Source organism: Pseudophryne corroboree, chromosome 4, assembly GCF_028390025.1.
Source record: "Pseudophryne corroboree isolate aPseCor3 chromosome 4, aPseCor3.hap2, whole genome shotgun sequence".
NCBI classification, from domain to species: Eukaryota; Metazoa; Chordata; class Amphibia; order Anura; family Myobatrachidae; genus Pseudophryne; species Pseudophryne corroboree.
The window spans coordinates 714,619,950-714,633,630 of NC_086447.1; the positions used below are offsets into that span (position 1 = coordinate 714,619,950).

The 13,681-nt window shown below is 49.2% G+C and overlaps 1 protein-coding gene across 4 annotated transcripts in view; it reads right to left on the reverse strand.

The window, feature by feature from the left end:
* The window catches only part of LOC134910211 (interferon-induced, double-stranded RNA-activated protein kinase-like), a 237,276-nt gene extending 223,956 nt beyond the window's left edge, over positions 1–13,320 (reverse strand). For 2 of the 4 annotated variants that reach the window (XM_063917983.1, XM_063917982.1), the window contains exon 1: positions 13,091–13,320. The gene's annotated coding sequence lies outside the window, so the exon portion shown is untranslated. Of the gene's footprint in view, positions 1–12,807; positions 13,021–13,090 lie in introns of those variants that run through there. The other 2 variants (XM_063917985.1, XM_063917984.1) reach the window with 2 other exon arrangements.
* Positions 13,321–13,681: the final 361 nt, after the last annotated feature.

A 13,681-nucleotide genomic window follows, 5' to 3' on the forward strand; every position in this document is an offset into this window, starting at 1 on the left:
CATCAAACATGTCGACACAGCTGTACCGACACACCGCACACACACAAGGAATGCTCCGAATGAGGACAGGACCCACAAAAGCCCTTTGGGGGGACAGAGTGAGAGTATGCCAGCACACACCAGAGCGCTATATAATGCAGGGACTAACTGACTTATGTCCCCTATAGCTGCTTTTTCTATATAATATATATACTGCGCCTAAATTTAGTGCCCCCCCTCTCTGTTTTTACCCTGTTCTGTAGTGTAGACTGCAGGGGAGAGCCAGGGAGCTTCCTTCCAGCGGATCTGTGAAGGAGAAATGGCGCCAGTGTGCTGCAGGAGATAGCTCCGCCCCTTTTCCGCGGACTATTCTCCCGCTTTTTTCCATATTCTGGCAGGGGTATTTTCCACATATATAGCCTCTGGGACTATATATTGTGGAGTTTTTGCCAGCCAAGGTGTTATTATTGCTTCTCAGGGCGCCCCCCCCCCCAGCGCCCTGCACCCTCAGTGACCGGAGTATGAAGTGTGTATGAGGAGCAATGGCGCACAGCTGCAGTGCTGTGCGCTACCTTGGTGAAGACTGATGTCTTCTGCCGCCGTTTTTCCGGACCTCTTCTTGCTTCTGGCTCTGTAAGGGGGACGGCGGCGCGGCTCCGGGACCGAACACCAAGGACTGGGCCTGCGGTCGATCCCTCTGGAGCTAATGGTGTCCAGTAGCCTAAGAAGCCCAATCCGGCTGCAAGCAGGCGAGTTCGCTTCTTCTCCCCTTAGTCCCTCGCTGCAGTGAGCTTGTTGCCAGCAGGTGTCACTGAAAATAAAAAACCTAAACTATACTTTCTTTCTAAGGGCTCAGGAGAGCCCCTAGTGTGCATCCAACCTCGGCCGGGCACAAAATCTAACTGAGGCTTGGAGGAGGGTCATGGTGGGAGGAGCCAGTGCACACCAGGTAGTGATAAATCTTTCTAGAGTGCCCAGCCTCCTTCGGAGCCCGCTATTCCCCATGGTCCTTACGGAGTTCCCAGAATCCACTAGGACGTCAGAGAAATAGATTTACCGGTGAGTAAAATCTTATTTTCTCTGACGTCCTAGTGGATGCTGGGAACTCCGTAAGGACCATGGGGATTATACCAAAGCTCCCAAACGGGCGGGAGAGTGCGGATGACTCTGCAGCACCGAATGAGAGAACTCAAGGTCCTCCTCAGCCAGGGTATCAAATTTGTAGAATTTTGCAAACGTGTTTGCCCCTGACCAAGTAGCAGCTCGGCAAAGTTGTAAAGCCGAGACCCCTCGGGCAGCCGCCCAAGAAGAGCCCACTTTCCTCGTGGAATGGGCTTTTACAGATTTAGGCTGCGGCAGGCCAGCCACCGAATGCGCAAGCTGAATTGTGCTACAAATCCAGCGAGCAATAGTCTGCTTTGAAGCAGGAGCACCCATCTTGTTTGGTGCATACAGGATAAATAGCGAGTCAGTCTTCCTGACTCCAGCCGTCCTGGAAACATAAATTTTCAAGGCCCTGACTACGTCCAGTAACTTGGAGTCCTCCAAGTCCCTAGTAGCCGCAGGCACCACGATAGGTTGGTTCAAGTGAAAAGCTGATACCACCTTAGGAAGAAACTGGGGACGAGTCCTCAATGCTGCCCTATCCATATGGAAAATCAAATAGGGGCTTTTACATGACAAAGCCGCCAATTCTGACACACGCCTTGCCGAAGCCAAGGCCAAAAGCATGACCACTTTCCACGTGAGATATTTTAAATCCACGGTTTTGAGTGGCTCAAACCAATGTGACTTTAGGAAACCCAACACCACGTTGAGGTCCCACGGTGCCACTGGAGGCACAAAAGGAGGCTGAATATGCAGCACTCCCTTGACAAATGTCTGAACTTCAGGCAGTGAAGCCAGTTCTTTTTGGAAGAAAATCGACAGAGCCGAAATCTGGACCTTAATGGAACCCAGTTTTAGGCCCATAGTCACCCCTGACTGTAGGAAGTGCAGAAATCGACCTAGCTGGAATTCCTCCGTTGGGGCCTTCCTGGCCTCACACCACGCAACATATTTTCGCCATATGCGGTGATAATGTTGTACGGTTACATCTTTTCTAGCTTTAATAAGCGTAGGAATGACTTCCTCCGGAATACCCTTTTCTTTTAGGATCCGGTGTTCAACCGCCATGCCGTTCAACGCAGTCGCGGTAAGTCTTGGAACAGACAGGGCCCCTGCAGCAGCAGGTCCCGTCTGAGCAGCAGAGGCCATGGGTCCTCTGAGATTAATTCTTGAAGTTCCGGGTACCAAGACCTTCTTGGCCAATCTGGAACAATGAGAATAGTTCTTACTCCTCTTTTCTTTATTATCCTCAGTACCTTGGGTATGAGAGGAAGAGGAGGGAACACATAAACCGACCGGTACACCCACGGTGTCACTAGAGCGTCCACAGCTATCGCCTGAAGGTCTCTTGACCTGGCGCAATATTTTTCTAGCTTTTTGTTTAAGCGGGACGCCATCATGTCCACCTGTGGCTTTTCCCAACGGTTTACAATCAGTTGGAAGACTTCTGGATGAAGTCCCCACTCTCCCGGGTGGAGGTCGTCCCAGTTGTCCACTCCCGGAATGAACACTGCTGACAGTGCTAACACGTGATTTTCCGCCCATCGGAGAATCCTTGTGGCTTCTGCCATCGCCGTCCTGCTTCTTGTGCCGCCCTGCCGATTAACATGGGCGACTGCCGTGATGTTGTCTGACTGGATCAGAACCGGCTGGTTTTGAAGCAGGGGCTTTGCTTGACTTAGGGCATCGTAAATGGCCCTCAATTCCAGAACATTTATGTGTAGGGAAGTCTCCTGACTTGATTAAAGTCCTTGGAAGTTTCTTCCCCGTGTGACTGCACCCCAGCCCCGAAGGCTGGCATCCGTGGTCACCAGGACCCAGTCCTATATGCCGAATCTGCGGCCCTCTCTGAGATGAGCACTCTGCAGCCACCACAGCAGAGACACCCTGGTCCTTGGAGACAGGGTTATCAACCGATGCATTTGAAGATGCGATCCGGACCATTGGTCCAACAGGTCCCACTGAAAGGTTCTGGCATGGAACCTGCCGAATGGAATCGCTTCGTAGGAAGCTACCATCTTTCCCAGGACTCGCGTGCAATGATGCACCGACACCTGTTTTGGTTTCAGGAGGCCTCTCACTAGAGATGACAGCTCCTTGGCTTTTGTCCTCTGGGAGAAACTTCGAAGGAGTATCATCATTTCGGCCATTACCTTGGTAAATACCCTCGGTGCCGTGGACAGGCCGAACGGCAACGTTTGGAATTGGTAATGACAATCCTGTACCACAAATCTGAGGTACTCCTGGTGAGGATGGTAAATGGGGACATGCAGGTAAGCATCCTTGATGTCCAGAGATACCATGTAATCTCCCTCTTCCAGGCTTGCAATAACCGCCCTGAGCGATTCCATCTTGAACTTGAATTTTCTTAAATATGTGTTCAAGGATTTCAAATTTAAAATGGGTCTCACCGAACCGTCCGGTTTCGGTACCACAAACATTGTGGAATAGTAACCCCATCCTTGTTGAAGTAGGGGCACCTTGACTATCACCTGCTGGGAATACAGCTTGTGAATTGCCTCTAACACAGCCTCCCTTTCTGAAGGAGTCGTTGGTAAGGCAGATTTGAGGAAACGGCGGGGGGGGGGGGGGGGGGATGTCTCGAATTCCAGCCTGTACCGCTGAGATACCACTTGAAGGATCCAGGGATCTACCTGTGAGCGAGCCCACTGATTGCTGAAGTTTTTGAGACGGCCCCCCACCGTACCTGGCTCCGCCTGCTGAGCCCCAGCGTCATGCGGCGGACTTAGCAGAAGAAGCGGGGGAGGACTTTTGTTCCTGGGAAGTGGCTGTATGCTGCAGCTTTTTTCCCCTACCTCTGCCTCTGGGCAGAAAGGACGCGCCTCTACCCCGTCTGCTCTTTTGGGGGCGAAAGGACTGCACCTGATAATACGGTGCTCTCTTTGGTTGTGAGGGGACATGTGGCAAAAATGCTGACTTCCCAGCTGTTGCTGTGGACACTAAGTCTGAAAGACCATCCCCGAACAACTCCTCACCCTTATAAGGCAAAACTTCCATGTGCCTTTTAGAATCTGCATCACCTGTCCACTGCCGGGTCCATAACCCTCTCCTGGCACAAATGGACAGTGCACTTATTTTTGATGCCAGCCGGCAAATATCCCTCTGTGCATCTCTTATGTAAAAGACAGCGTCTTTAATATGCTCTACGTTTAGCAATATAGTGTCCCTGTCTAGGGTGTCAATGTTTTCTGACAGGGAGTCTGACCATGCAGCTGCAGCACTGCACATCCATGCTGAGGCAATAGCTGGTCTCAGTATAATACCAGTGTGTGTATATATAGCTTTCTGGAGAGCCTCCTGCTTTCTGTCAGCAGGTTCCTTTAGGGCGGCCGTATCCTGGGACGGCAGTGCCACCTTTTTTGATAAGCGCGTAAGTGCTTTATCCACCCTAGGGGGTGTTTCCCAACGTGACCTATCCTCTGGCGGGAAAGGGTACGCCATTAGTAATTTTTTTGAAATTACCAATTTTTTTATCGGGGGAAGCCCACGCTAGTTCACACACTTCATTCAATTCTTCAGAAGGGGGAAAAACTACTGGTAGTTTTTTTTCTCCCCAAACATAATACCCTTTTTTGTGGTACCTGGGGTCACCTCAGAAATGTGTAAAACATTTTTCATTGCCTCAATCATATAACGAGTGGCCCTATTGGACATTACATTAGTCTCTTCGTCGTCGACACTGGTATCAGTATCCGTGTCGACATCTGTGTCTGCCATCTGAGGTAGCGGGCGTTTTAGAGCCCCTGATGACTTTTGAGACGTCTGGGCAGGCACGGGCTGAGAAGCCGGCTGCCCCGCATTTGGCATGTCGTCAAATTTTTTATGTAAGGAGTCGACACTTTCGCGTAATTCCTTCCACAAGTCCATCCACTCCGGTGTCTGCCCCGCAGGGGGTGACAACACATTTATAGGCACCTGCTCCTCCTCCACATAAGTCTCCTCATCAAACATGTCGACACAGCCGTACCGACACACCGCACACACACAGGGAATGCTCTGACAGAAGACAGGACCCCACAAAGCCCTATGGGGAGACAGAGAGAGAGTATGCCAGCACACACCAGAGCGCTATATAAATCAGGGATTAACTAAATTATATCCCCTTATAGCTGCTATATGTATATTGCGCCTAAATTTAGTGCCCCCCCTCTCTTTTTTACCCTTTTCTGTAGTGTAGACTGCAGGGGAGAGCCAGGGAGCTTCCTTCCAGCGGAGCTGTGAGGGAGAAATGGTGCCAGTGTGCTGAGGGAGATAGCTCCGCCCCTTTTTCGGCTGACTTTTCTCCCGCTTTTTTATGGATTCTGGCAGGGGTATTTATCACATATATAGCCTCTGGGGCTATATATTGTGATATATTTGCCAGCCAAGGTGTATTTATTGCTTCTCAGGGCCCCCCCCCCCAGCGCCCTGCACCCTCAGTGACCGGAGTGTGAAGTGTGTATGAGGAGCAATGGCGCACAGCTGCAGTGCTGTGCGCTACCTTGGTGAAGACTGATGTCTTCTGCCGCCGATTTTCCGGATTCTTCTTGCTTCTGGCTCTGTAAGGGGGCCGGCGGCGCGGCTCCGGGACCGAACACCAATGGCCGGTTCCATGCGGTCGATCCCTCTGGAGCTAATGGTGTCCAGTAGCCTAAGAAGCCCAAGCTACCACCAGTTAGGTAGGTTCGCTTCTTCTTCCCTTAGTCCCTCGCTGCAGTGAGTCTGTTGCCAGCAGATCTCACTGTAAAATAAAAAACCTAAAATATACTTTCTCTCTAGGAGCTCAGGAGAGCCCCTAGTGTGCATCCAGTTCAGCCGGGCACAGGATTCTAACTGAAGTCTGGAGGAGGGTCATAGTGGGAGGAGCCAGTGCACACCAGGTAGTCCTAAATCTTTCTTAGCTGTGCCCAGTCTCCTGCGGAGCCGCTATTCCCCATGGTCCTTACGGAGTCCCCAGCATCCACTAGGACATCAGAGAAATACATTGTACAATCACGTGTCACAAACAGGATGTCTACAATGTAGAAAGCCAACACAAGAAGCAAAACTATACATTGAGTATGCTTTCAAATTGTATCAACAGATATAGACACTTAAAAGATGTGTGTAGTATCACAGAGGACGTAAAATTATCAAATAAATATTATGTCCAATGATCAATATCGTCAATGTCGAGTATTGCGAAATGGTAACAGAAGGGAACACACAACCAGATGGTATAACAAAATTAATGCTATTTCTGAAACAGAGGAGAATGTAAAGAGGAGGGGTATGGGTCGTTGGGTCGACACAACTTAGATTGACAGTCATTAGGTCGACAGGGGCACAAGGTCGACTTGGTCATTAGGTCGACAGTTCAAAAGGTCGACATGAGGGTTTTTTTTAGGGGTTTTTGTCTCGTTTTCTTCGTAAAGTGACGGGGAACCCAATTAGTGCACCATGTCCCCTCGCATGGCTCGCCATGCTTCGGGCAAGGTGCCGAGCGCAGGTTACTATAATCAATCGTGGTCCACGTGGATCGTAAAGTATGAAAAAGTCCAAAAAATGAAAAAAAGTTAAAAACTCATGTCGACCTTTTGAACTGTCGACCTAGTACATGTCAACTTAATGCAAGACGACCAATACTGGTCGACCTAATGACTGTCAACCTAACGACCGTATCCTAAGAGGAGGAAGGGGGAAGGAATACAGAATGGAACCAGAAATTACCACATCAAAGCAGGTGGCTACTTTATGCATCAAGTTCAAATATAGCAGAAATTATACTCTCACGTGAAAATAAAGATTCCTTATTGCTGTGAATTGAGGCTATAAGGAATCTTTAAATTTTTGGCTAGGACAACAAATATGAATAAATATGCCTCTAAAATTTTCAGGAATATTTTATGTATAATGGAGTCTTAGGGGGGAGATTCAAATGTTTGAAAAAATAAGATTTTACTTACCGATAAATCTATTTCTCATAGTCCGTAGTGGATGCTGGAGACTCCGTCAGGACCATGGAGACAGGGCACAAAAGCAAGCTTTTAGGATCACATGGTGTGTACTGGCTCCTCCCCCTATGACCCTCCTCCAAGCCTCAGTTAGGTACCGTGCCCGGACGAGCGTACACAATAAGGAAGGATCTTGAATCCCGGGTAAGACTCATACCAGCCACACCAATCACACCGTACAACTTGTGATTTGAACCCAGTTAACAGTATGATAACAATGGAGTAGCCTCTAAAAAAGATGGCTCACAACAATAATAACCCGATTTTTTTGTAACAATAACTATGTACAAGTAATGCAGACAATCCGCACTTGGGATGGGCGCCCAGCATCCACTACGGACTATGAGAAATAGATTTATCGGTAAGTAAAATCTTATTTTCTCTAACGTCCTAGTGGATGCTGGAGACTCCGTCAGGACCATGGGGATTATACCAAAGCTCCCAAACGGGCGGGAGAGTGCGGATGACTCTGCAGCACCGAATGAGAGAACTCCAGGTCCTCCTCAGCCAGGGTATCAAATTTGTAGAATTTAGCAAACGTGTTTGCCCCTGACCAAGTAGCTGCTCGGCAAAGTTGTAAAGCCGAGACCCCTCGGGCAGCCGCCCAAGATGAGCCCACCTTCCTTGTGGAATGGGCATTTACAGATTTTGGCTGTGGCAGGCCTGCCACAGAATGTGCAAGCTGAATTGTACTACAAATCCAACGAGCAATAGTCTGCTTAGAAGCAGGAGCACCCAGCTTTTTGGGTGCCTACAATATAAACAGCAAGTCAGACTTTCTGACTCCAGCCGTCCTGGAATTATATTATATATATATATATATATATATATATATATATATATATATATATATATATATATATATATATATATATATATATATATATATATATATTTTCAGGGCCCTGACAACGTCTAGCAACTTGGAGTCCTCCAAGTCCCTAGTAGCCGCAGGCACCACAATAGGTTGTTTCAGGTGAAACGCTGACACCACCTCAGGAAGAAACTGGGGACGAGTCCGCAGTTCTGCCATGTCCGAATGGAAAAACAAATATGGGCTTTTGTAAGACAAAGCCGCCAATTTTGACAATCGCCTGGCCGAGGCCAGGGCCAACAGCATGGTCACTTTCCATGTGAGATATTTCAAATCCACAGATTTGAGTGGTTCAAACCAATATGATTTGAGGAATCCCAACACTACGTTGAGATCCCACGGTGCCACTGGAGGCACACAAGGGCTGTATATGCAATACTCCCTTGACAAACGTCTGGACTTCAGGAACTGAAGCCAATTCTTTCTGGAAGAAAATCTATAGGGCCGAAACTTGAACCTTAATGGACCCCAATTTGAGGCTCATAGACACTCCTGTTTGCAGGAAGTGCAGAAATCGACCTAGTTGAAATTTTTTCGTGGGGCCCTCCTGGCCTCACCCACGCAACATATTTTTACCACATGTGGTGATAACGTTGTGCGGTCACCTCCTTCCTGGCTTTGACCAGGGTAGGTATGACCTCTTCCGGAATGCCTTTTCCCTTAGGATCCGGCGTTCAAACCGCCATGCCGTCAAACGCAGTCGCGGTAAGTCTTGGAACAGACAAGGTCCCTGCTGGAGCAGGTCCTTTCTTAAAGGCCGATGCCACGGTTCCTCTTGGAACAGACATGGTACTTGCTGAAAGCAAATCCCTTCTTAGCTCCCGAGGCCATTAGTCCTCTGTGAGCATCTCTTGAAGTTCCGGTTACCAAGTCCCTCTTGGCCAATCCGGAGCCACGAGTATAGTTCTTACTCCTCTATGTCTTATAATTCTCAATACCTTGGTTATGAGAAGCAGAGAAGGGAACACATACACCGACTGTTACACCCACGGTGTTACCAGGACGTCCACAGCTATCGCCTGAAGGTCTCGTGACTTGGCGCAATACCTGTCCCATTTTTTTGTTCGGGCGGGACGCCATCATGTCCACCTTTGGTCTTTCCCAACGGTTCACAATCATGCGGAAAACTTCCCGATGAAGTTCCCACTCTCCCGGGTGGAGGTCGTGCCTGCTGAGGAAGTCTGCTTCCCAGTCGTCCACTCCCGGAATGAACACTGCTGACAGTGCTATCACATGATTTTCCGCCTAGCGAAAAATCCTTGCAGTTTTGCCACTGCCCTCCTGCTTCTTGTGCCGCCCTTTCTGTTTACGTGGGCGACTGCCGTGATGTTATCCCACTGGATCAATACCGGCTGACCTTGAAGCAGAGGTCTTGCTAAACTTAGAGCATTATAAATTTGCTCTTAGCTCCAGTATATTTATGTGGAGAGAATTCTCCAGACTTGATCACACTCCTTGTGTGACTGCTCCCCAGCCTCTCAGGCTGGCCTCCGTGGTCACGAGCATCCAATCCTGAATGCCGAATCTGCGGCCCTCTAGAAGATGAGCACTCTGTAATCACCACAGGAGAGACACCCTTGTCCTTGGATATAGGGTTATCCGCTGATGCATCTGAAGATGCGATCCGGACCATTTGTCCAGCAGATCCCACTGAAGAGTTCTTGCGTGAAATCTGCCGAATGGAAGCGCTTCGTAATAAGCCACTATTTTTACCAGGACTCTTGTGCAATGATGCACTGACACTTTTCCTGGTTTTAGGAGGATCCCGATTAGCTCGGATAACTCCCTGGCTTTCTCCTCTGGGAGAAACACCTTTTCCTGGACTGTGTCCAGAATCATCCCTAGGACCAGCAGACGTGTCGTCGGAACAACTGCGGTTTTGGAATATTTAGAATCCACCCGTGCTGTCGTAGAACTACTTGAGATAGTGCTACTCCGACCTCCAACTGTTCTCTGGACCTTGTTCTTATCAGGAGGTCGTCCATTTTCTTTGAAGACGAATCCTCCTTTCGGTCATTACCTTGGTAAGGACCCGGGGTGCCTTGGACAATCCAACGGCATCGTCTTGAAACTGATAGTGACAGTTCTGTACCACGAACCTGAGGTACCCTTGGTGAGAAAAGGCAAATTTTGGGACATGGAGGTAAGCATCCCTGATGTCCCGGGACACCATATAGTCCCCTTGTTCTTTGCTATCACTGCTCTGAGTGACTCCATCTGGATTTGAACCCTTGTAAGTGTTCAAATTTTTCAGATTTAGAATAGGTCTCACTTAGCCTTCAGTACCACCATATAGTGTGGAGTAATACCCCTTTCCTTGTTGTCGGAGGGGTAAATTTATTATCACCTGCTGGGAATACAGCTTGTGAATTGTTTTCAATACTGCCTCCCTGTCGGAGGGAGACATTGGTACAGCAGACTACAGGAACCTGCGAGGGGGGAAACCTCTCGACATTCCAATCTGTACCCCTTGGATACTACATGTAGGATCCAGGGGTCCTGTACGGTCCCAGCGTCATGCTGAGAACTTGGTAGAAGCGGTGGAGGGCTTCTGTTCCTGGGAATGGGCTGCCTGCTGCAGTCTTCTTCCCTTTCCTCTATCCCTGGGCAGATATGACTCTTATAGGGACGAAAGGACTGAGGCTGAAAAGACGGTGTCTTTTTCTGCAGAGATGTGACTTAGGGTAAAAAACGGTGGATTTTCCAGCAGTTGCCCTGGCCACCAGTTCCCATGGACCGACCCCAAATAACTCCTCCCCTTTATACGGCAATACATCTTTGTGCCGTTTGGAATCTGCATCACCTGACCACTGTCGTGTCCATAAACATCTTCTTGCAGATATGGACATCGCATTTACTCTTGATGCCAGAGTGCAAATATCCCTCTGCGCATCTCGCATATATAGAAATGCATCCTTTAAATGCTCTATAGTCAATAAAATACTGTCCCTGTCAAAGGTATCAATATTTTTAGTCAGGGAATCCGACCAAGCCACCTCAGCTCTGCACATCCAGGCTGAGGCGATCGCTGGTCGCAGTATAACACCAGCATGTGTGTGTATACTTTTTAGGATATTTTTCAGCCTCCTATCAGCTGGCTCCTTAAGTACGGCCCTATCCGTAGATGGTACCGTCACTTGTTCTGATAAGCGTGTGAGCGCCTTATCCACCCTGAGGGGTGTTTCCCACCGCGCCTTAACTTCTGGCGGGAAAGGGTATACCGCCAATAATTTTCTATCGGGGGAAACCCACGCATCATCACACACTTCATTTAATTTATCTGATTCAGGAAAAACTACAGGTAGTTTTTTCACCTCACACATAATACCCTTTTTTGTGGTACTTGGAGTATCAGAAATATGTAACACCTCCTTCATTGCCCTTAACGTGTGGCCCTAAAAGAAAATACGTTTGTTTCTTCACCGTCGACACTGAAATCAGTGTCCGTGTCTGGGTCTGTGTCGACCGACTGAGGTAAATGGGCATTTTACAGCCCCTGACGGTGTTTGAGACGCCTGGACAGATACTAATTTGTTCGCCGGCCCTCTCATGTCGTCAACCGGCTTGCAGCGTGTTGACATTGTCACGTAATTTCCATAAATAAGCCATCCATTCCGGTGTCGACTCCCTAGAGAGTGACATCACCATTACAGGCAATTTGCTCCGCCTCCTCACCAATATTTTCCTCATACATGTCGACACACACGTACCGACATACAACACACACATAGGGAATGCTCTGATAGAGGACAGGACCCACTAGCCCTTTGGGGAGACAGAGGGAGAGTTTGCCAGCACACACCAAAACGCTATAATTATCCAGGGACAACCTTTATATAAGTGTTCCTCCCTTATAGCATTTTAATATATATACATATCGCCAAATCAGTGCCCCCCCTCTCTGTTTTAACCCTGTTTCTGTAGTGCAGTGCAGGGGAGAGCATGGGAGCCTTCCCACCAGCCTTTCTGTGAGGGAAAATGGCGCTGTGTGCTGAGGAGAATAGGCCCCGCCCCCTTTTCGGCGGGCTTCTTCTCCGGAGTTTTAGATATCTGGCAGGGGTTAAATACATCCATATAGCCTCAAGGGCTATATGTGATGTATTTTTCGCCATACAGGTATTATACATTGCTGCCCAGGGCGCCCCCCCCAGCGCCCTGCACCCTCCGTGACCGCTGTGTGAAGTGTGCTGACAACAATGGCGCACAGCTGCAGTGCTGTGCGCTACCTGATGAAGACTGAGAGTCTTCTGCCGCCTGGTTCCGGACCTCTTCATCTTCAGCGTCTGCAAAGGGGGTCGGCGGCGCGGCTCCGGGACGAACCCCAGGGCGAGCCCTGTGTTCCGACTCCCTCTGGAGCTATGTCCAGTAGCCTAAGAATCCAATCCATCCTGCACGCAGGTGAGTTGAAAATCTCTCCCCTAAGTCCCTCGATGCAGTGAGCCTGTTGCCAGCAGGACTCACTGAAAATAAAGAACCTAAAAACTTTTTCTAAGTAACTCTTTAAGAGAGCCACCTAGATTGCACCCTTCTCGGCCGGGCACAAAAACCTAACTGAGGCTTGGAGGAGGGTCATAGGGGGAGGAGCCAGTACACACCATGTGATCCTAAAAGCTTGCTTTTGTGCCCTGTCTCCTGCGGAGCCGCTATTCCCCATGGTCCTGACGGAGTCTCCAGCATCCACTAGGACGTTAGAGAAATCAGTTGGGAGTCTTTTTCCTATCTAATTGACAGGGAAAAACAGACACCCAACCGACTTTTCAAACATTTGAATCTCCCCCTTAATGTCAGTCTCGTAGCAGCTGCCCAGCTACTGTGAAAGAACGAGAACACAGCCAGTATACAGATACTACCTACCTGCCATATCCCAGCCTCTAGACCAGTCTGCACAATGACCCACCGCACTCCTGCTTATTAATGTGCACGGCTCTACAATGTGCTATAGCGATGTCTGCTTATCTGGGGCTCACAAACACTGGGATGCAGGAAGCAGCACTAATGTGGCTTATCGGCGATAATGTGGGGGAACTGACCACGGCCCACCCCGGTAACACCGCTATACAATGCTTTCATGGGAACGTGTACTGAGCGCATGACTACAGTGTGAATGCATTAATACCATAGCGAACAGCAAACATACCGGCCCCGTGTGATCCCAGAGGTGCTGTATCAGTGTCCTCCCAGCAATGCAGCCAGCAGCCCGGACACCTGCTCTATCAGCTGCTGCCGTTGGGAAGGAGACAGCAGAGGCGGGCAGGGCGGTGGGGGGAGATAAGGGAGGCCGGGAATCGAGTAACTACTGTATTTCGACGAGGGCCGACAGAAGTGACAGCTGCACTTTCAGTTTCGTTTCTCCCTGAAGTTCTAATGAAATTTAAACACACCCACACCGCCCCCACCCACTCACCCAGCTCTATGTATTCCCCTCACATCACATGCGCGTTATAAGGGGCCACTGCTACAAACTTAATGTATGATGGAGTAACCTCCATATCTGCCGCTGTCCCCCTCTTTCTGAAAGCAGCAGTGGGGCAAGACTGCAAGTAGAAAAAAATTATTCATGGTACTGTATGCACGAGCCAAAGAAAGGGTTCGGCCACATGCCACACAGGGCGTGGCCAATCAAAATGGGGGCGTGATTATGGATGGCCATTGGTGGGTTATCCATCGAAGGTACCATCGGTGGATAACTTCGATGGTTGGAAACCATTGATAGTTTTGCCCATCTATG